Source organism: Sparus aurata, chromosome 15, assembly GCF_900880675.1.
Source record: "Sparus aurata chromosome 15, fSpaAur1.1, whole genome shotgun sequence".
Classification (NCBI taxonomy): Eukaryota; Metazoa; Chordata; class Actinopteri; order Spariformes; family Sparidae; genus Sparus; species Sparus aurata.
The window spans coordinates 25,989,851-26,011,015 of record NC_044201.1 but is presented as its reverse complement, the minus strand read 5'-3'; the positions used below and the strand labels follow the sequence as shown (position 1 = coordinate 26,011,015).

General features: G+C 41.8%; 1 protein-coding gene across 1 annotated transcript in view; it reads right to left on the bottom strand.

The window, feature by feature from the left end:
• Positions 1 to 20,747, bottom strand: part of peli1b (pellino E3 ubiquitin protein ligase 1b) — a 42,135-nt gene extending 21,388 nt beyond the window's left edge. Inside the window, exon 1 of the mRNA XM_030441020.1 lies at positions 20,285 to 20,747. The gene's annotated coding sequence lies outside the window, so the exon portion shown is untranslated. The remainder of the gene's footprint in view (positions 1 to 20,284) is intronic.
• Positions 20,748 to 21,165: the final 418 nt, after the last annotated feature.

Below are 21,165 nucleotides of genomic sequence, written 5' to 3'. Positions count from 1 at the left end.
CTGGGTCTTAGCCAAAAAGCTCCACTTGAACAAATTGCAAAGACTACAGCTAGTTGCAAATAGCGCTGGCAAAGAAGCAGGGGGGAGAAGTATAAGGAGAAATTGCACTAAATGGGTAAAATCATGGATATTACAGCAACAGGCTCAAGGGGCTCTCACTTTTTCCGTTTCTTTTCTCCAATCAGGGTAATTTCTCTCGCTGACAGGCTGTGCCGCTGATTCAACATGCTCAATCGGCCAAAAAGCCTCCGATAAGGTCCAGTGCCAACGTTGCGGGACGCAGTGCAACAACTAGGACCCACAGATGTTCTCTGACGACCCTGACACTGACCAACTGCTGACTGTCAGTCTGGCGTATCAGGGCCTTAACTGACAAACATATATTGAGATGCTTGTGCTCAGCAGACATTTTAAAACTTTAGCAGATGTCCTTTGATTGTTTAGCAACAACCTGGAAAATTTCCCCCCAACAAACTCAAATCATTTCATCATGCATGGCAGATTTAGCTTAGCATGAAGACGTGTCTAAAGCGCCCTAATTAATCTGCTATATCTTGTTGAAACTGAATTCTGAAAACAATCACACATTGTTTAATTGGCAAAGCTAAGCTAACAGGCTGCAGGCTGTAGCCTCTTACATAAGGGAGAACCAAAGTTCATGTAGTTTTTTAGCTGTAATCACAGCTGACTGAAAAGTTTTACAGTGTTTGCTCCTCTTTGTCCTTGTGTTATTACAAACATGTCTGAGCTAGCTGCGACTCACCCACGGACTCTTCAGTTTTATCAACACGTGGCATTAAGCTAGTGAAGATCTAAGGCTAATGGGGAATGCTGTTTTCTTAAGGCCACTAAAACAACAATATTAGATAACAACCAACATACTGATGTGTAAGATCGTGTTCCAAGGTCCTGCTTTTTAGCAAATTTTGTTTTGTAACTATACGTCAACAGGATTTTGAACCAGGTTTCGTCCTCGATGATGTTCTGGTTTCAGTTTTGCTCTTTCTGGGCAGACGTGAGAGCGATATAGGTCTTCTCAGTGAAGTGAATAAAATATATTTCTCAAAATGTCCAGCTATTGTGTGTCGTTTCAAATGTGGTGCTGCGATTTAACCTCCATCAAACAGTACGAATGCTGCAGAGCTCTGCAGAAATGAGCACAACACAGTCTAATGCCAGTGCAACTCCTACAACACATTATGCCAATCTCTTTGACCAATCTGTCAGTCACACCTCCAGCCCACATGCTCACTGGAGTCCTGTAAGGAGGTTACCTCCTTGCATGAATCCTGTGGGTGCACACATGCAAAGGTTCCCACACCAAAACAGGAAGCTACAGTGTCGCAGCTGAGCTCAGGGGTTGACCAAGTTTGATATGCTGCGGTTGATTGTGGAGTTTCCATCTTTGGCCTCTAACAACTACAAAGTCTTAACTAACAACGTATCTGAAGAAAAGGCTTAAAAAGGACAGAATACTTCACAGTGGAGACAACTAAGTACACTTTTATTCTGACAGAGAGAATCAAATACATCAGTGTGTACGGTCTTTCATTAGATTGTCAAAAACTGTCTATGTTTGAAAGTGAGGAGATGACAGTAACTATGTATCTGCCCACTAAACCACGATGAATGATACACATCCAACTACAACATGCTGTTGTACTGTAATTTATGATTGACAATGAAGTATCTCTGAGTTTAACACTTTAAGGGCAAAACAATTAACCATGAATGTTTAACATAATCAACATATCATTTCATAATCAAAGCAATAGTAATATTCAACTCTAACAACAAGAAAAGTTCAGGAAATAAGATTTAGTTTTGACTATCTGAGTGCCCTACCTGCTCACTGAGAACCTACCTGCTCATAACTACAGTTAAAACTGTTTCACAGCCTCACACTTGAAGAAGGAACACTTCTGAGTTTTTACTCTCGCTCTCGCTCCTGAAGTGTTAACATTGTGTTGGATCTATTTTCGGTGAATCACACCACTAAATCAGAAAACGTACCGCTGTTTATAGTCCACAGCTTCATCACACACAGTGAGAGGGAGGGAAGAGGATGGAGGTGGCGCAGTTAAGGGTTCAACACATTTTAGTTAGAAAGGTTGTGAATCTTTTCAGCTCAGAAGAGGAGGAGAGTGAGGTCGGGGATGGAGGGAAGGATGATTTATTCTGGATGGAGGCAAGGATATTAAAATGGAGGACCTGGAAGAAGGGGGAGGTGAAGAGGAGTGTGTTTAAACTGCAAAATGGATGTAAGCCTGAGCCCCACCTGCTCCACTTACAGAGGGGGTTAATCCCACATACTCACACACAGGCACACATGCAGCATTGTCAGTGCATACTAAAACACATGCTCTTAACTGTGTGCATGTGAAATCCTCTCTGCACACACACACACTCACATGTGCACACAGTGAGTAATGTCGAGGGAGCTGTTGGCTGACTTGCCAGGAATTGATTTCCACCTATGGATCCAGACACTGAGGACTAGAGGCAAAATAAGTCTCAGAGCGGTGCGTCCTGTTATTGAACACATGTCCAGAGCACTGAATTATCTCTCTGTCTCAACTCTACTATTAAAAACAAAAAAAGACAGCAGCAGCCTCTCCAGAGGCCAGGCCTCCCTCGTTCTTCAACCACACATGCTGTGAAGCTCAAGGACATCAGCTCACTCAGCCACCTCTCACTGTAAATGTTCATATTGGACCAGGCTACATTTGCATAAATATAACAGTTTCAAGGTAAACCGCAGCATGACAATTGACGGTTGCTATACTATGATTTTGAAGTTTACCATATTAATGTTCTCAGTCCAGTCCAGTTTCATGTCTGTCAGGACATAATATCATGTTATTTTTCATTTTTTCATTCCATCAACTGTCATAGTAATTGATAATAGTAATAATAATTGTGTAATCATGTGATATTGTAAAGCTGTGATAGTTTATAGATTGTTATGATCTTGACACCGGTCTTAAGACCACTTTTTGAAGGTCTCAGTATCATCTCGGCACTGACTACATTTTTACTCTTAGACAAAGAGGAGTCTGGAATTAATTTCAACTGTGTACATAGTAATGGTTTCCATGGGAAGTCAAGAATAAAAACCTGATGCTTGTACAAAAAAACCTACTGTGTCAGGAGCACAGTAAAACATGGAAAAGGAGTGTTGAATAAGTAGATGGTGTTTCTATCTGTTTTCTCAGAGGAAACAAAAGTAAAATGCCTACACATAAATTTCACCTCTGCAACTTCATTTGATTATATCATCATTGTAGAATATCATACAGTTGTAACCCTACACTGAACAAGTATTGGTGGAGCATCATTTATGCAAAGCAACCAAAAATGATGGAGCATCAAAGGAGTTTGATGTGTTGAATGGAAATGCTCAATATTAATCTTAAACATTAGGAGATCAGGATTTCCTTCAAACTAATGCCGATCCTAATATTCAAGGCCACACTCATCCACATTTTACATTAAAAATAACAACCTCACACAGATTATGCAGTGAAACAACCCATGTCAATTGTTTAAATGAGGCTTTCATTTAGGAAAAAACATGCGTTGCTGATCATTAAAATGGCTCAGGAATTAGCTCAGAGCTGGCATCTCTTGTACACATGTGCTATACGTATGGGTGTGTGTATCATTTTTTAAGTGTGTGAGTGTGTTTGAGTAAGCTCTCGGCCTCTGCAACCCTGCATGACACAGAGCTCGGTGTGGCCGCATGCCAACTGCTGCTTAGCTACCGAGACACACAGTGCTACAACAATAGATCTAGAGCTCAGCGAGGCTGACTCCGCTGGCCAGGGTCAGGGATTGTAACAGCGTGCTACTGACAGCAGGAACAGCAACCTCACACTTACAAAAGCCCCCGTAAAACTTAACTGCAAGGAGGCACGGACGACACCTGCCCTTCCCACTGGCTGCACAACACGTGACAAACAAATGTACACGCACACAGGCAGAAGAAAACATGCACAGAAACTGTAGCTTTCATGTTAACAGAGAATTAGGGTAACAGCTGCACTTCTCTTTTGAATGTATTGCCAGCTGAGCCGCAGTCCAACATGTCAAACTGTCCTATTTAGCGTACATGTGTGCCAAAGAGCGACACGTCGCCGTGCAGCAGGCAATCAGACCCTGCATCAATCGCCCGGGTCACTGCTGCACAACGCTTTCATATTGGGTTTAAGGGTGTTTAATGTTTGAAAAGGCGAAGTGGTATCATGAGTCAAAGGGTGACACACTTTCAGGATCACAAGGCATGGCTCTGTGGAAACAAGCAAATCAACCTGAGGCAGTGTTTCTAGACTGGTATGTCAGCAAATACAAATGGGTCAAAAGACACTCCAACAAGGTCAAAGAGGAACCCGGACGGGAACGACAGTGTGCTGGTTACTGATCTGCTTAGTCTAATGCATGAATAAAATGTAGGTCCTGATACATAAACAGCCAAGAAGCACTTTCCATACCTGACGCCAAAAGGACAAGAAAGATGATACTTGCTCGCCAACTATTTTGACAAATAAACTGATTTGAGCAATTTTTTAATATAAAGGACAAAATGGTTGGATTTCAGCTTTGTAAAAATGGATACGTTCCGGTTTCTTTACTGCTCCATGACACTTAACTGAATATATTTGGGTTGTGGACGAAACAAGACTTCTGAAGACGTCATCTCTTGCATTGGGAGACACTGATGGACATCTTTCTCCATTTTCTGACATTCTATAGACCAAACAATTGATCATTTCAATGAGGAAATCATGAACATATTAATAAACAATAAAAAATAATCATCAGTTGCAGCCTTGGCTCATTTATCATTCTTAAACATGTAGTTTTCCGAGTTTCACAGAAATTCCCAGAGTAGGAGCGTCAATGACGATCAATAAACATCAACAGAGTAGATATCCTTACAATGATGCTGTATTCCAGTTCCTTATTTGAAGGTAAGATATCCAGCGTATCATCATATATGACAAAGAAAAACAGTGCATCTCTGTTTTGAGAAGCTGGGAAGATCTGGCATTTTTCCTTAAAAATGACTAAAACAAAAATCGTAATAACCAACGAAGATTATTTTTCTGTCAACCAATGAATTAGGTCACCTGCTTGTTTCAGTTTGAGTTTTTAGCCGTCTTTAAACTTTACATAACTTGGCAGTGAGCTTTTGATATAAACTGGAAAGAAAAAAAAGGCAAAAATCCCCCTGCTTTACCGTAAACACATGTAAAATAGGACATAAGACAACAGGGGTTGAATCAAAAACTTCAAACGGCATCAAATTCAAACAGTGCCAACATCAGGCACCGAGCCATGGGGACAGATACAGAGTTTGATTAGATAGAAAAGAAACCCGGGACCTCCTACACAGTGTGACATCTTCATTACGGGAAAGTGGTAATGATACCCTCCTGGTAAAGTGGGTCATCGGATCAATAAATAATAACAGACACCTGGCACAGAATCAAAGAGGATGACATGTTTCTGGCTTTCTGTGGACCAATTTAATATGAAGCACACCTGCTGCTAGGTGAAAACCCAACACATGGGAGTCGAGGTTCAACGTGAAATTCTTGTAATAATTTTGTTTTTACCGTCAGTTTCTTCTCCTGATAGCGCTGGAATACTCAGGTGTCTGCAAAAACTGACCAGCCGTCTTCAGAATGTTTTTAAAAACTGCAAATTATGTTTCCGCTTTTTCTGTTTTTGAAGGACACTCAGAGATCGACTGAGTTTCTGCCTGTCGGGGTAAAAATCATAGTAAGGAAATAATTGAGGTCCTCTTCTTACTTGTGGCTGCTGTGATCTTTGATAAGGCCCCTTCATCAAGAAGGTCACCAGATACCTAACCATCTCAGTATCAATGGCTCTCACCACATCCTCCAACACTCTGAGGCTTTCACACCTTTCATGTTCCCTATGCGAGAGGCTTTGAGTTTCCCAGCTGTTCCATGCTGTGCAGCAGAAACACACGTTTCTTCAAAGCTTACAGTAACAATTGTCCAAAAACTAATAGTCTCCCTCCTCCTCTTCAGTCTTTTCAACTTTTGCATCCCGTATGACAAACAGCTCAATCCCTTCAACACTAATAGATGTTAGATGAGACAAGGAGGGGCTTAAACTTCTTGGTGTTATGTCACTTTTACAGTTAGGTGCTCAGTTACATAACAGTATCGGTCAGATGAAGTTACAAGTGCCAAAAGCCAGGTCTGCGATAAAAGAGTCTGAACATTTTCAAAGAATACTGAGTGATGTGTGCTGTCATGAACTGGGCAGAGAGGGATTTAAGACAGATTATTCACCTGGCACAACAAGGTGCCACCTGTGAGATAATCTACAACAGAGGGTTTTCAAACTGTAAGGCGTGTCTCTACAGGGGTGCCGGGGAGAACGGGAGGCAGAGGGTGAGGCGTGAGGAAAAAATATTGCATGAGGAGAAATGGGAAAGGTGCAGGCTGGGAACTTAGTTACAGCAGTTATTGTCCTTGTAGCACACTCACACGACTAACAGCAGCAGCGTAGTGTATCTCAATCAAATCTGAACATGCAGATACGATACACACAATTCTAGATTCAGTCTATGACATCCACCGCAGATAAATGTCTATACATTCACTTAGAAATCATAGAAAAGTTAACGCTCCTCAAAGTTTCTTCGGTATCAAACGTAGCCTGACCAATATGTGGGTTGGCAGATATCGGTATCAGGCATTTATGATGGCTGATATGAAATAGTTTTTAGGGATTGTAAACGAGAAAAAGATTCTTGGAGTGATTAATATCGGCATTGGCAACAAAAATCAAGTATCGGTCACTAGTGTCAAAGTAATCTGGTGTAAGGCGTCTTTACATGCATGAGTAGATTTCAAACAGGACATGCTAACAGCTACTGTAACAAACTTTAATGCTACAACAATAAAGTGTTTTTTAGAGCTCTTTGATATTAAAACATCAATCTTAGCTTCCTACATCTTTCTTTTTGCACTCAGGTGAGCATAAACTACAGGTTACAAAGTTATATTCAAATTACAAAACTGTAAAATTCAGTACACTGAAAGAAAATAAATCTAGAATCAATAATTAAATAGTTCTTGAGGGTCATATATCAAGCAAAAATGCTAAACGTTCACGGATCCCAGTTTCTAAAATGGAAGATTAAGTTGGACTGTTGGTTTAACAAAAAGTCCAAAGGTTTTCACTTTGGGCTTATTTTTCTATTACAATCCACTACTAAAAGACTAAAATCAGTTCAACCACGAAAAAATTAAGTTTGTTCAGTTCGTAGAAGTGGTATCCTCTGACTGTAAGAAACATATCACTTAACTACTTCAGAGATACCGTGGGTATCCTCCTACTTTCCAGTAATATTCACAAAGCCTTAATGGTAACTTAGTGGTTTAAGGTAATGCCAGTGAGATGCCTGCTTCCACCCACGTTTGCTTCCTGTGACACCAAGGTCAGGTTTCTATTTCTATTTGAGTTGCTTACCCCAGTCTTAATGGTTAAATTACTCAGCATCAATGAGGGCAAAACAATAGGGTTTTTCCTGTTGACAAAATTCTCCAAAGAACCCAGCAGGATACCAACTTGAGAAAAGTGGCTGGGTAGATGGCTAAGAGGTTAAACTTCCAGACACAGTAGGAGCGAGCATGCTCAACTGATCTACCTCAAAAGCTTCCTTTGTCAAAATCCTACTCCAGCAGGAACTCCAACCCACTTAACCCCTGTCCTGTTTGGAAAGCCGTCAAAGACTTTGAGCTGAGTGAATGAGAGTGGCCTCCAGGAAGAAGCCCTCGAGGGAAAAGACGTGATTGCTCTCACAAACCCCAGTGGAAAGTGAGGTGAAAGTGAAAAGGTCGTCAAGTTTAATTCTGTCAAGGAAAAGTACAACAGCACATTCCCTTTATGACTATATTCAATCTATGGAAAAATAAATGTTCATACTCAACCTTCTGCTATGATGTCAATGTGAATTAAAGTCATCATATGGCTCAGTGTTATGTGCCTCAAACTAGGGACGTGCAATATTGGAATATTTTGGTTTTCTGCAATATTTATTGGGATATGAAAGCTTTTGTCAAGAATGAATAGTTACAGAATGATTGGGGTGATTTGGTAGGAAATTACATTTTGTCAAACTACCAAAGTAGGCCATGCTATGTCTAACAAATTAATCAAGAATGATTGTGATTGGCGGTTTACGGTACCCTTAAAATTGGTCTAAATTAAACAGATTTCTCTTGAAGATTCGTCAATGAAAATGAGAACCATGTAAGTTTTCCTTTTTAGTTTTAGTTTCTGGATATTACCCATCTGATGCTGAGAAGACATCAAAGGACAGAGTCAATTAGGGGAGTATTACAGTGTAAAATTAACTTTTGTCAAAATGTAATGGCTATGAATAAGCTCCATATTTAAAGACCTTTAATCAGAGAAGGGCGAAGGGGTACAGCCCTCTATGAGCGGGTCATTTTAACATCATAAAAAGGCTCTTGAACGACTACAAAACAACCTCAGTTAGAGACCCAACTGTCAACTCAAAGGGTAGAGTTAAACATCTACAATTAGCCTAAAATTTCTCCAATCATCCATCATACAGAGCAGAAATAAAAAAAATAAAATAGCATTCAGCTGCATGACTACAGAGGTTATCTCTGTGAGGACCTCCAAGAGTCAATGCCTCAAACCAGTAACCTCAACTTCCCGTGACAAACACCAGCTGCTTGGTGGGAGAGTCAACTCGCCACCAAGTCCTCGGCTCACAAAGACCACACGTTCCTCAGCTCAAAATTATATAATGACATCTCTGCCAGATTATGATCTCTCTTTCAGGACAGAGTACCTCAGCCTGTGGGCCAGAACTGATTGAGCCAACTCTCAGTAAGTGGATGGGACTAATTGCTTCCTCTTTACCTCTGAGTACAGTTGACATGATGTTTGTCTCAGTAAGAACTCGAAATAAATTGTTAGTTCAGCAGAAAAAAAAACCCCTCTCGACTAAATGTAAGGTCAGTTTGATGCTAAAAGGCAGGACAAAAATGACAGAATGAAAAAAAGCCTTGTGGATCTGGATATCGGTCATCCGTTTATGGGCTTGAACGAAGTAAAGAGCATGGGATGAAAGGCTCCTACAGCTTCTTGGAATGTTTTTTATTGTTTTTTCCAAAATGGTGACTAAACCGGAGCATTAGGCAGCACATCATGCTGGAGGTTTTACGGTTGTAGGAAAAGGGAGGACTGCTGGGTCTGACCATAAACCTCATCCTTGTAAGTGGTTCTTGTCTAAAAACTGTTTAGTCTTAAAAACACTCAATAACAAGTCAAAGCATGTGTGAACCCTAAAAATTACGGGTGAGTATTTTTGAGATTTCCGTTTGAGGCTGGGAGGTTGTGTGTGTGTATGTTTGTGTACATCAGCAGAAATTTGTAATTTATGTGAATTGAATTTGTGAGTGCATTTGTGTGGTGGGGAGCGTGTTTTCAGACGCCCTGGGTCTGGTCTCCAGTGTGTAGAGTTGCATGGTCGGATCAGTGGTGAGGTATTGGTTTGCACACTGGGAGGATTAGACGCTCGATGACTCTGAAACTGATCCATGTGGTGGAGAGGGAGCCGGCAAACCTGACGCCAGATTCTCCTTTCTCTTATCGTCCACTCTGTCTCTGTCTTTGGGGCGAACTTGTCCAATCAATGAACATGAACAGATGGCACTGGCAATGCAGAACATGAGAAGAAAAGAGGAAGGAAGGATGGGGAGCAGTGTTTTCCTGTTATTTTCAGTATTTCTGTGAAACATTTAAGTGTGCAAACATATGTGCGTTTGTCCTTAACAGAAGTAGGTTCTACTTAGCTCGGTGTCTCAATCATTAAAGTGGTGAACAAAAATTAGACTTGACAATTTTGAACACTTCTTTTCTTCATCTGGAACTTACAGATTGGCTCCTGAGTCATCCAGAGACATCTCTAGATAGATGAAAGTTTTTATTCCTTATATTTTGGTCATTTTATGGCTGGCTAAAGAAATAATATGTGACATTTCTGCATTAAAATGTCTACAAATTGTTATATATTTTGTTAACTTGTGTACTTACATCCTCCCAAATGTTTTCTAACAATGTTCAAACTAGGAATGGGACGATTTGGACAAAAATTCATACCCAAATGATTGTGATTCACGATTTTATCCTGATAATCTTAAAAATATGCTTAAAAGTCTCCACACTGCTGCTATAAAATTGTCGGAAAGACAAACGTAGAACAGGACATGACACAATTAAAATGAGAATGATTGGTAACGACGATCATCCTTGTGATAGCCTATTTTTCTAGCGTGAACTACCTGGATGACAACACACACTTTGAGACAAAAGCTCGAACCTGCTAGTGTTTGGAAAAGTGTTAGTGTTAATTTCTGAGTCTGCTCACACTCTCTGTCAGCAGTGTGAATTGAATTCCAAAAATAGGGCTCCAGCAGATTTTGCTTTTATCCTTCATTTTTCTCATTGAACATTCAGAGTTTTTGTTTGATTGGTTGTGTGCTTTCATGTGACTATAACTAGCTCATGATCTCTCCATCTGTCTGTAGCTGGCGACCGTTCTTCCTGACGTCCAATGGGACATGATCAGACTCATTTCCATTCACACTCCAGAGCACCCAAAAACTCTAATCTACCATCTCAAAATAAACCCGCAACGTGTGTGTGCTGGCACACATAATCCCTTTCCATTCGGAGGAACTATAAAACAGACAGTGGACCTTTTGACTGCTGATGAGAACGTTATAGAAAATTAATGTAGCGTGAGTTACATCTCCTGGAGCTCAGCTGAGTGTACACAGACAGATAAGGCTGCATTATCAATACAGCCCAGAGTGGTTTCCCTCACATAAGATGCTGAGCAGCATGGACGATAAAAACAGAATAATATTGTGTTTCATGTGTGTCTTCATTTTGATATTCTACGTATTACCTAAAGCGGTATATATGCTGGACCAAGAGCACAGGAATATTTCTGTCTAGCCTCAGACATGCCTGTAGCTGCTCCACACCAAAGTGATTTACACACAGTCAGCGTGTCGATGCACATATACCGAGTCCCAATTCCCTGCCCACTCACAGACAGGCGCACACTTCTCATGTTCAGTGGTCCCTGGAGACTTGCTCCAGTGTGTGTCCCTGTGTGTGTGTGTGTGTGGTCCGTTATTTACACCAAGATGGATGGAAACACACTGTATGGCAGAATCACATGAACCCTCGTGGCACATTGCCTGAGAGGAAGGAAGAAATAATGGTGGGAACACACAATAGATGGACAACAACACTGAAGATGGAGGACACTGGAGACAAAAGGTGTTCGTTCAGGTTTAACTTGTCTTAATCAATCTGATCATTACCCTTCAAAACACATAGAAACAGCCAGAAAAAACAGAAAGTACACAATGTTCTATACAAAGAAGAGCGAAGGAGCGAACGGTGATGTTTTAAAAAGGCCTCTTTAGTCCAAACAAAAATCTAAAACCTGAGAATATTCAGTTTTCCATCATGGAAGTGCAATAAATTCACATTTGAAAAGGTGGAGGCAGTATATTGTTGCCATTTTTGTGTAAATGACCACTTTTGCATCTTAATTTATATTTTCACTGGAAAAACTATTAAACTCATGATGTTTGCCTTCTTATCGAGAATGGTTGCAGGATTTCTCCCATTGATGTGCGCCGCCGGCGAATCTACGTACTCAATCAGACAAAAAGTCGCTGGCAAGTGACGTCTAGTGCAAACAGTGAAGGACACACTGCAACAACTGGGGCCACAGACAGCCCTGACATTCAGGCACATCAGGGCCCTAAGAAACTTAAAGTAAACTAAATCACAAAGAAGACTTGAAGCTGGTAAGTATACTCATCATGTTTGCTTCTAGCTGCACTTTATGGCCATCTAATCACCAGGAGGATATGACTTCCATCAAATAAATAAAGTATACATATACGTATATATCTTCACTGGGTGTGACTTTGTTTTGTTTGTCTGAATCATGACAGTTGAGCCGCTCTGTAATTCACTCTGGATGAAAGAGTTTGCCAAATGCCACAATTGTAAATGTGAATAAACTGCAGACATACTGTGTGACGATCAGCCTGCTTCCTCAGGATGGTGCACACATGCTCTCTAACATGGCGGATAAAAAATTAATTAGCTTGAGCCCATCTGTCGCTTTTTATCACCCTTTTTACTGAAACATATTACGGGACATCCACACTCTGTGGTGTCTGGGCTCTCTGGAGTAACCATTAGCCCACACCACAGGGCTTATAAACTGGTACGCAGAGCAGACCACTTCCCTGTGTGCTGTTACCAACACACCTAGTCTACACAGATACAGAAGTAGGAAATAATAAGCCAAGCTGAACTACTTTGGTAGCTGTGACTATGACAGCGAAAAAAACCTAGACAGTAACGAGGCAGATTAGAATAATCCACTTGGGCCAGACGCCAAGCACTTGACCTGAGGAAGCGTTGCCACAACAATACTCACACTCATCAGCTATAAACAGCAAGGCATGAAATATGTGGAGCGGGTCAGGAAAAGGACTTCGACATTAGAAACAAGGTGAGGAATGTAAACCCGAGCTGTGTTGTTGAAAGCAGATGAAGATGGCATCAAAAGCCATCGGGCCTCATACTTAACACTACCAACACATGAGGACACATGCTGAAACGTCTCCAGAGCTGCTGAGAAGCTAACACATCACACCTCTCTGACCGACTTCAGCCGTGAACATCACAGGTCAACCGAGGCAAAGATCCCCTTAAGAAAAATACACACTTTTGACTTCAAAAGTATGCTAAGTGCATACGGGACCAGGTTTATCCTGGTGCATGACAGCACCATTCGCACCTCTGCCATGCACTCCAAAAAAAGCAGACTGGAGTCAGGCCCTTCGGCGCCAAACTCCTGCTGAGAATTAAATTAACTCATCAAAACAAACTACTGGTTGCTGTGGAGGCTCCAAGAGACTGGCACCTACAGAGACTCCTGGATGCAGGAACACTCCCACCAAGACAGGGTCCTCAGTTTGAGTCAGAGGCCCTGGATGACTGGACTTGTGTCCTGTCTCAGCCTGTTTGGAGGCTCAGTGGACTGAAAAACATCAGTCATGTACTCATTTCACTGAGAAAAGCGGTGAATCTGACTCACAACAAACTAAAGTTTCCTTCTTTCCACTGTTCACTGTACTGTCTAAGAAAAGCAGCGCAGGAGGCGCATTAAAAGCAGTCATGGTTCCTGTTTTTGTTTAGTTTTTTCCTGTGAACATTCTTTGACATATTAATGTGAATCAGATATCCCAACATCCAACTAGGCTGTCTAAGAGAATTAGAAAAGTGGCTCAATAGCAAAGTGAGTGGCAGAAATATATTTCACATGTCTGACAATAAAACAGCTTACTTAATAGTTTTTCTCAACAACTAATTGTTCAAGTTCAAGCCCAATCAGTTTATTGGTACTCATACGACTCCCTTTTCTTTCATTAAGTGTAAATACTGTATAACTGGAAAAAGCCTGGAAGTTACTGCAGATGTTGGTTTCTATGGTGCTTTGTCCATTTTGTTTTTCTGTTTCCAGGTCTGCTGAATGTGCTTTGTCAGAGCAGCATACTGGTTTTCCTGTAAGCGGCACTGGGAGGAGGCTAACTGATGACAGAAGGTAGAGGAAGAAATAGGAGGGCCGGCGTTTGAATTACATTCTCATCAATGATTCAGGGGGAAGAACACAGACCAGCGTATGAAGACCGGCAAACAAACAACCCTGTTGGTGGAGACACAGGCCCATGCGAAGTCTAACACGTAAGCAATGTGTGGCACACGGGATCACAAACTGATGCATGTGTGCAGTCATGCACGCAAGGACAAACTGTACACAAACATGACTGGACTAAATGTACATGGGTGTATGTTCATTTTGGCATGCAATCAAAAACACACATACACACCAACAGCTTCCACAGCCAAGTCCCATCTCCTGATTGTCCACAAGCCCACAATGTGACCTTCCCAAAGCATGCTACTGCAGAACGGTGTGTGTGTGTGTGTGTGTGTGTGTGTGTGCGTGTGTGCGTGTGTGTGTGTGAGAGCTAAGATTAACTCAATCCTAACCCTAACCAAATTGCTTTTATTTACTTAAATGCCAATTTATGACATTTGCAGACAGGTTGTAGAGCTTTTTTAAAAGTTACGGTAACTAATGATTTGGCGACATCACTTTAAATCAGTCGGGATGGACGTATGAAATGCCCAAAGTAAAAAAAAATCATTATTCCAGTGCCGAGAAAACATCAGGTGGAATAAAGGTTTTCTGCAGCTGTGAGCTTGAGGCTGATTCATGTTTCCGTTCACCATCCGTTCCTGTTTGGGTTCTCGCAGTGTTGGTGATGGTTGCGTTTCTCTGGGGATTGAAAGGGGAAGAGTCTATGTAGGACTAATTGTGCTGCACCTGGTCATAGTTTGTAATCATTAGCCTCTTGTCCAGCCAAATCAGACGGGCTGGTGCTCAGTGCTGCTAGCATTCAGGCTTCAGTGGGGTGAGTTGGGTTTTGGCATTAGACTTCGGGCTCCGTCCCTTTAAAATAAAACAGACTTCTGGAACTAAGTGGGACTTGAAGTTTATCTTTAGTGTAAACAACAGTTTCACATGTTATGTAATCAATTTAGAAATGGCCAATTCTCCTTCAGCGACTGTCTGCTGTTGCTATGTTGAGCACATGGACTCTCAGACGTTGATTATTTAATGGATTCTCAGCAACCAGCACAGAAACAGCAGTGCTCCCTGGGGAGGCCACAGCCTGAACACGTTACAAACTTAACCGTTTGTACGTGTGTATGTGAGGATGTACACACAAGTTCATTTGAGACAGGAAGGTTCGAAAGTGAAGCAGGAAATCGCAATCATGCACGATGAGAAGGGGGGGGGGGAGGTTTGATAATTACAGGTCTGTGTGAGCGTATGAATATGTGTCTGTGTGGAAAAGAGAAGCTGCCAAATTGTATCAGACGTTTTCAGCTGCACTCGTCTGTACGAACTTCACAGCAAGGAAACCACAGAGATGGCATTCTTCTTGAGAATCATGCACACATACAGAAACCCTCACAAAACTTTCTTTCTTTCAAGTCGTACGTTCCACCTCAACATGACTTTCGGTTTCTGCTTGTCAGAGCGAAGGATTCTGATTATATAAAGGGAAATTACGAACAGGAACAGGCTGCGGTCTGAGTCGGGACGGAGGCGTTGAACACACCCAAAACAGAAAGTAGTCAGCCTTTCTCAGGTTGCCATTAGGACATTATTAAAGTAGGAAGTGATAAGCATCTATGACCTATCTCGGTACTTTCAGATTACATCTGAGATGTGAATCAGCAGGCTAGCCCCTTGCGTGGCAGCGCCACCGCCATCAGCGTGTGAATTTGAGTTTGAATGGCTGATTCTGCTAATATAGAAAAGCGCTGCATAAATGCAATCCATTCACTAAAATAAAAGTAAAGTAAAGTAATGTTTCAGCTCTTTTTGTGTCAGCACATCCATGACATCAACCGACGTTTCCTTACCTGAACTCCACCAACATTTAGAAATAAGGATCCTATTCATGAATTCAGCTGGTTTACCGTTACGCTAATAAAGTTGCCAAATATGACTGTGAACTCCCCAACAGCTTTTCTGAAGGAAATGAACAGCTTCATTATGTTTCATTCCCCCCCCCCGCCCCGTATTTTTCTGACTCAGGTGTTGGCAGCAGGAGCCCAAGCAAAGACACGAAGAGAGAGACGAATACAAACTGAGTAAATGTGAAGGATAAATAAGGAAAGCAGTGACAGAAATTAGACATTTGTGGTTCTTTGTCATGGAAAGGAACACATGACCACGTTCGCCCCTGTGCACGACCATACTTCTAAAATAGCTCCTTAAAAAAAAAAGAAAATAGTCTCCCAAGAGCGAGATAAAGACAGATGGTGTGATGAAGAGCCTCTCACAGAGAGAGGACTACACAACATTGTACAATCTGTACTCAGCTATTGTGCAGGTGGACTTTCTCTGCACATGCCTTCTATTGTCCTCTTTCACTATCCATTCCTTACATGTGTGGTTACGCTATCACTCTGAAGATTTTAATAATTTACAGTGTTTTCTCCACAGCCAGACTTTACATAATTCATACGATAATGTGGATGTGGACCCACACGAAACACGTTATCATTACCAGAAAATAGAAAAAATGCCTTCACGTGGTTGGTGTTTTCTGGTTGCTGAATTCCCGCGGTGCCTTTAAAACTCTGTCTTTCAGTGTTAGTTCTCATGTGAAATCTGTTGCACTGCAAAATATTATTATGCAGCAGCTTTTGTTGCAATCCCCTTCAACCAAAAACAATCTCCTGTGTCTTTATTATTCACTCAGACCACACGTTGCATGATTGAAAAAAGGATATGGGAATGTTTTAAAGCTCTTGCCTCCGATTTGCATTCGCCATATTAAGCTAAGCCAGTGTTTTTCAGTCCTGCTCCTGGGGCCTCCCTGCCCTGCATGTTTTAGATGTTTCCTTTCTCCGAGTCCGAGTTTCCAGCTCCAACACACCTGATCCAAATGGATGGGTCTTTATCAGGCTTCTGCAGAGCTTGACGACAAACTGATCATTTGAATCAGGTGTGTTGGAGCTGGATGACTCGCTCTATGCGTGCCCAAAAAACATATATCTTCAAACGTGTGACGCCTCGTCAATTATAGCTTGATCTACTGACTACGAGTTGACTTGGAAAATCTTGAGTCGGGGGCCGCCTGAGAGAACTGCACTGAGCTCACGCTTTCTCAAGCAACACTATGGAAAAACTGGTGGTTTAATGTCCTCCCCTCAGCTTTCTTTCCCTACCTTGCAGAAACAAGGCCATAAAAATGTGCCCACTGTCTGACCCACTTTCCATGACAGACGTAATCTCCCACCACAAACTTCAGCCTGTTTACCAGCCCAGCGGAGAGTAAGCCGGACCAGGAGGCAAATGCCAAGCTCTTCACACACAGTGGGGGGAAAGCTGCTGCTCAGCTGTGCCGAAGATTACAACCCTTGGATCCCTACTGAGCTCAGCGGCCCGCCCTGATTAAACTACACACCAAAGGCACGCGCACGAAAAAAGAAACGCAAACACTCACCAAATCAAAAGACTGCCATCATGACAAACATCCTGTACACGTCATTATGGTTTACGAGGGTTGTTGATTTGTTGGTGGAGTTCTCAAAAATACAAACTCAACACCAATGTGTTAACCACCAATGGCTGACGAGTTGTTACAAGTTGAATCTGTTTCCATTGAGTAACTATGCAATAAAAGTAGGTTTCCACACACTTCACACTTAGCTCAGTCTACAGAGCGCAGCAGGTAGACTATCAAGATTAAGATGCTGCCTTTAACTATTAGTTTTTGCTCACAAGTTATTTGTTTGGTGCCTCAAATTAATTATTGCCCTCAATTAATTTAAGGGCTATTAGGGGCATTAAAGGGTGGGATTTGTGTGGGGGGGGGGGGGGCACAGTCTTTTATCCTACAACAAGGTTTGGAAGGAAGTCATGAAAACTGTCGTATAATGAAATCTGTATCACAGTTTTCAATCACTGCATTGTAGATTTTTCCATCCTGGAATTTGAAACAACAAAGATGCCACTGAATCAAGTATCTAAAATGTAAAGTCTTCAGTATTTAAAATGAATGTCATGGTCTGACTGAGCCTAAACACGACTACACAAAACCTTGAACTGAAATAAGATAATCCAAAAATAATCAATAATCAATTTTATCCTGGACAGCAGGGATACAAGATTCAGCCCGGGCAGAGATAGGTAGGCCTCTCTGTGTCCCCACAGACCGGGTTACTAAGGATACAGGCAGCACTGAGCCTCCATTAAGACATCAGAGCTCCTGTCTGACACCATCAGCTCCGATTTCCTCCCTGAAATTGAGACTCTGAACCATGCTGGCGAACACACACACACACACACACACAGACACACAGTCCGGCCGGGAGCACACCCAAATGCGTCTATGTGCAAACACGATGTTCCCAGCACTTAACGCTTGAAGTTATCACCATTTATAGGACTGTTAGAATGCAAACTTTAAATAGTCCGCACAGAAATATAATAAAGATTCTTCAGCCTGTCTTATAACACTGTTTTAGAAAGTGTCAGTGTTGCAACTTGACCCTTGTAAAGCTCTCTAGTCAACACCAGGTCAGGCTCACTGTTTTAGATCTGACACTGACCCAGACGAGTTCATTGTAGCCGGCTACACTGGTTTTGTTTGCAGAAGGCTGATGAATCTCAGAGATAGTGTTGCAACAGAGTGCTAAACATACAGAGTTTACAGTACGTTTGCTGCACTGTGGCCGTGGTTTATCAACCTAATAATTCCCTTTATCCTGATCTTGTTCACAAATCTTTGTGTGGGATTTTTCAGAAAGCACACCAAATAAGGAAAAAAAAGGAATAAAAATGTCAGAAGTTGTTTTTTTGTCTTGGTCTCACTGTAAAACTGCTGCTGCAGTTGTTGGACTAAAAGGGAACTTTTACGCAAATGCGAAGTTTCAGTATCAAAGGATAAGTTCACCCAAAAATGTATAATTCAGTAATGCCGATGGACAGTCTGGTGAAGTTTGTAGTCAGCAAAACATTTCTAGAGTTTGCCAGCAAAACAGCATTCTCCTTGACAACTGAAATAGATGGGACTTTTTCCAAACTTAAAAAAAAACCCAACCAAAAATACACATAAATTGGCTCCAGAGAGCTAATTCTGTGCAATCCAAGTCTCTGGAAGCTCCCAGATCTCAATTCGATTTGAAAATACATAATACACAACCTTTTCAAGCCAAAATGTTCCCTATAGCTGCCTACTAAAAGCATTAACATGCACCCAAATGTGTGCAGGAGCTCGATCACACATCCAGGGTGTAAATACTGTTGTTTGGATTACACCAAACAAGCTGTATGGAGCCATTTTATGTTTCTTCAATGTCTTTCTCACGTTCTCTGACTCTCCTCGACTACTGACATTTTCAACAGTGGTCTTAAAACACACTTTTACTCACTAGTCTTTAGATGTGTCCTCTGTCTCATTTAACTGTGCCCTCACCACTATCGTTATTACTGCTGTTGCAATATAATGGAAATATATTATCATTAATTATATTGCTGCCATTGTTGTTATTGTTATTATTTTCTTGTCTTGTCGTGTCTTTGTCTCCTTTCTGTTCATCTGGATTTTCATTTTCGGCTGCACTTATTCTTTACTTATTCATGTTGTTCCTAATACAAGTACATATTGTTCGGTTGTTAATGGGTAACGTCACTGATACAATAAAAAGCACTGGCCTGCATTTCCAAAAAACGTCCTAATTAATCATCATGTCGACAAGCAGACAATGGAAATAAGGCCTGCGGCATCCTGATGGAGCAGATGGAGTTAATGCACGTCTGTCTGTAATGTGACATTTACAACACGGGGAGGGGAAATCAACCAGATCCCTATCAGCCAACCACACTTATCAGTCCAGAAAGGAAAGGTGGGAGAGGAGAAGAAAGAGAGGGAGGGGGGGTGAGAATGAAGATGGGAGATAGAAAGAGAGAGAGAGAGAGAGAGAGAGAGAGAGAGAGAGAGAGAGAGGCAAAGAGAAGGGGAGGGGAGGGAAGTCATTAACTGGCAATCAAGCTTTTGTAAAGGCAAGAGTCTGTGCATTTGCTTAATTCCTTATCAGGCAATGTTCCCTTTCCTCACTCACCCCCCCTCACCCTCCTCACTCGCCTCACCCCCAACCCAGACCGTGACAGGTCAGCAAGCAGGCTGGAAGTGATGTAAAGTAATACCTCCATCTCTGACACACACACGCACACACGCAGTCTAACAGAAGCCTTATCGTTTGCAGAGCCTCTGATTTCCACTGAGATAGAGACAGTCGAAACAGGTGCATGACTATGTATGTGTGTGTGTGTGTGTGTGTGTGTGTGTGTGTGTGTGTGTGCAGACAACTTGATGCAGGACACAGTGATAATCCTACCATGACTTACCTGCTGGTGCTCGGCGCGTGCACTATAAATGAGCCGTTATAACTGACCAGTTCGTGGTAACTGACAGGACAAAGCAGGTGGCGGTTAATAACAAGCTAGCCGAATTAGCCCTCTAACGTTGGTGTTGCGGTATTGCTGTCGTCAGGTGGTTTATAAGCGTGTACTCACTGCGATATATCCGATGAAGTCCTTGTATTGTCTTCCGTGTGGCTGCTTGTCTAAAGCTGCTAGCTTGTCCACCAGCTGCTGCTGCTGCTGCTGCTCGCCTGGCTCTCCCACAACTTGCTGAGGTTAGCAAGCTAGCTAACACTCCACCACCGGCATTTAAAAAAAAAAAAAAAAAGAAGAAAAAAAAAGAGGATATTTCGTCCTAATTTTCTCCTCTCTGGGCTCGTTAACCCCCCCAAAAAATAAAAAAAGAAGTAAAAATCGGACAACGTAGAATATAAAATGCCACAATGACGCGTTATTTCTTCTCCTGTTCCTGGAGTTGTGGCTCAGATACGGTCACCGTGAGTGAAAATATCCACGGTGTTTGGTTTTAAATGACAGGCTCTCCGCGGTGCGCTGTCCTTTGTTGTGAGCATCTCAACGTAAACACAGAGCTGATCTCTTCTGCCCGTTCGCTGCCTCACGCCGCACGCTGTGGGCGGAGACCCACGTCGCCGCAAAGGATTCTGGGACTGGTAGTTTTTAAGGGCTGTTAGCCATGGGGCTGAAACGCAGGTGTTTTGAGATTGTTTGTTGAAAGGAAAGTTGCAGTAACAAATTATGGAATGTAACAAAGTACATTTACTCAAGTATTTTACCTAAGTAATAATTTGAGGCACTTGTGCTTTACTTGAGACACTTTTTAATATTTATACTTGATTACATTTCAGAGGAAAATGTCCTACAATTGCTTGATTGCTTTAGTTACAAGCAGTGCTGAGCAGGTTACTTTAAGAATGCAGTGTGTTGCATATTAATATTTACCTTCATTTTAAAGTGATGTTTTATTTTACATTATTACTGCGTAGATTAATTAATTACTTATTACACTACCTTTT